Here is a 3455-nt window from a genome sequence, read left to right on the forward strand (position 1 = left end):
TATATATATATCAACGTGGTAGTTGGTGGTGGTGATGGCTAATGGAGGTATTTGTGAGTGTCGACTAGAGTCGGTGGTTGGTGGTGATTTCGGTTGATGGTGGTGGTTTTGGGTAGTAGTTGTTGGGTTTAAGCTTGTTAGAGCTTAAAATAGAGTGAATGAAAAATGGAGGGAAAAATAAAAATTTTAATTTTCCCTTTTTAGCAAAGTGACATTGTCCCATATTGGAGGAGGAAAAGAGTTTTGATGGTTATATATATAATTGCATTTCTTCTAGCTCTTAAAGAGTTGAGAAGAAGGCGAGTCTCGCGTCGTCGTCGTTGTCGCTCGGCTTCGGCTTCGGATTTGAATTAATTTTTTGGATCAAGTTTATTGTTAATATTAAGATTAACACAATATTATTTCATCCAATTAGCCGTTTCTGTAACGGTAATTTAATTTTTCCTTCATTTGAATTTTTCCTTTATAATTTAAATCAAGCGGTTTGCATAACAACCACTTTGAGTTACAAACTTAAAATGAAGAGTTGCAAATCTTCGATAACTCAACTTTTTGGCTACAAATACATGAACTTTCCCACAAATTTTCCTTACGAAAATTCTGATTTCTCCTTCGTCCTTCTGCATTATTTTTTAACAGAAAGAAAGCAATAAGTGTGATTCGCTATTGATCTTTGAGTTCGTTGGTCACTAGGGTTTGAAGTACCGCTACACCAGTGAGGGTAATCTATTCAATCCTGGAAGGAAATAATCCTAAACCTTGAGTACTAGGCGGAGATTAAGCTCCTTAAGAAAATACTGTGAATTCAGTAGGCTCGGATTAATTTTCTGTTTCTTATACATTTCTGTTTTTACGTTGCTATTTCTTTTTGAATATATTTTCGAATACAGATTACTAACAAGTTTAAAAAACTTAATTTCTTTTTGTATTCATCTTGTATTCTGCCAGTGATTTCTATTCTTATTTTGGAGACTAAAATCTTCGAATTTTCTACTCCTTGGTTGGGATTAAAGCACTTGGGACCTTCTATTCAATTACGAGATTAAAATCTTTGTGATTTTTTTACTCTTTGTGTATTCGCTTTGAAGATATAAAATATTCACAGTGATATTTAATCTGTTTCTGTTAAAGTTTATTTGGTTCGATGATTTTAAATACTTCACCGTTAATTAATTTGGTTTCTGTTTTGTGATTAATAGAAATGACAGAAACAGGAGCCCCCGTGGTCGGCTCTACGAGCTTCCACTTGTTCTGTACCAACACCGGCTCCGGCGAAAAGTCCGAAAAAAATTTCGGGATTGATTTCAAACGCTGGCAATAAAAGATGTTCTTCTATTTGACTACTTTGAGTCTACACAAGTTCATCAGGGAGGACGTTCCGGTTATGCCGGAATCAATTCCTGAAAATGAATATTTTATTGTGATTGAGGCATGGAAGCACTCAGATTTCTTATGCAAGAATTACATTCTTAGCGGACTGAAAGATGATCTTTACAACGTCTATAGTAATGTGAAAACTTCGAGGAACTATGGGATGCGTTGGAAAAGAAGTATAAAATCGAGGATGCCGGTTTGAAGAAGTTTGTTGCAGCCAAATATTTGGACTATAAGATGGTAGACAGCATGTCTGTCATTAAACAAGTTCAAGAGCTGCAAGTTATAACTCATGATCTCCTTGCTGAAGGTATAATCCGAATTAATGCTTCTGTCGAAAGTATTAATTTTTGTCACGACCCGGAATTTCCACCTTCGGGACCGTGATGACGCCTAACATTTCACTTGCTAGGCAAGCCAACATTAGAGGATCTTTAAGACAATTTAATCAATTTCAATAGGTAAAATCAATTAAGCCGAAATGAAACTAAAATTGAGTGCGGAATGACATAAAAACCAATAATATCTAAGTACAACCCGGATCTAAAGTCACAATTCACGAGCTTCTAGAGTTTCTACATACAGAGTTTGAAATAAGTACAACTGTCTCGAATGATAAGAACAATAAATAGGGGGAAATGGAAAGGTACTTCAAGGTCTGCGGACGCCAGCTGATCTACCTCGAGTCTCCAAAAGCAAATCCGAGCTGAAATGCCTCACGGACAGCTGGGACCAGTACCAAAATCTGCACAATAAGTGCAGAGTGTAGTATGAGTACAACCGACCCAATGTACTCCGTAAGTGTCGAGCCTAACCTCGACGAGGTAGTGACGAGGCTATGACAGGACACCTACGTCAATAAACCTGTACGGACGGAAATATAGGAGCAACATAGCAACAAATAAAGAATTAACAAGTACTATTGGGAGGGGACATGCAAAATGGGTGCAAGATACAGTAATAACAACAGGGAATGATAATAAGAGATAGGCAATAAACCTTTAACCAACAGGATGAACAAACATAATAAATAAAACTGCAAGGCATCACCCTTCGTGCTTTTACTCTCAACCTCACCATGGAACAGTAATAATAGCACGACATCACCCTTCGTGCTTTTACTCTTAATTTCATCTTGAAACAATAGATACGACACGGCGTCACCCTTCATGCATTAACTCACAAATATGGCACAACATCATCCTTCGTGCATTAATACTCACTTATGGCACGACATCACCCTTCGTGCATTAATTTTCAAATATGGCACGACATCACTCTTCGTGCATTGACTCTCAAATATGGCACGATATCACCCTTCGTGCATTAACACTCAATTATGTCCCTTACCATGTAACAATGAACATATAACAAAAGGGAGATAGAATAAGCAAGAACATGCCTTACGTCAACAATGGTTCCACAATACCAACCTCAACTTCGGAAATAATACTCAATTATCATAGATAGCTCATAAATGCGGAAAGAATGGTTAGTTTAGTAATTAACTAGTCTAAGCATGGATACCATGATCAACGAAGGAGATAAATTACAAGAAACAAGTCCCACCCGCATGTTTTGACCCAACAACAACGCATAAGTACTCGTTACCTCACATATACATTGTACCTAACAATTAGACATGTAGAAAATAGACAAACACGTCTTAATCCCTCAAGTCAAGGTTAACCACGATACTTACATCGCTCCAAAGACCAACTCAAAGCTCAAGCACGACTTTGCCTTTCAAGCAAGCCTCCGAACTAGCCAAATCTGGCAAATTAACAACCAAACGATTCAAAATAAGCCTTAGGAACTACCCCCGAATGAAAAGGGTTCAATTTAGGTCATTATTGAAAAAGTCAACAAAAGTCAACTCCCGGGTCCGCTTGGTCCAAACCCAAAATTCGGACCAAAACCCGATTACCCATTCACCCCCGAGCCCGGTTATGTGATTTGTTTTGAAATCCGACCTCAATTTGAGGTCTAAATTCCAATTTTATAAAAATCCCTAATTCTACTCAAACCCCCAATTTCCATCATGAAAATTCTAGGTTTGAGGTTGAAATCTTATAAAATGT

This window comes from Nicotiana attenuata, chromosome 3 (assembly GCF_001879085.1).
Source record: "Nicotiana attenuata strain UT chromosome 3, NIATTr2, whole genome shotgun sequence".
Classification (NCBI taxonomy): domain Eukaryota; kingdom Viridiplantae; phylum Streptophyta; class Magnoliopsida; order Solanales; family Solanaceae; genus Nicotiana; species Nicotiana attenuata.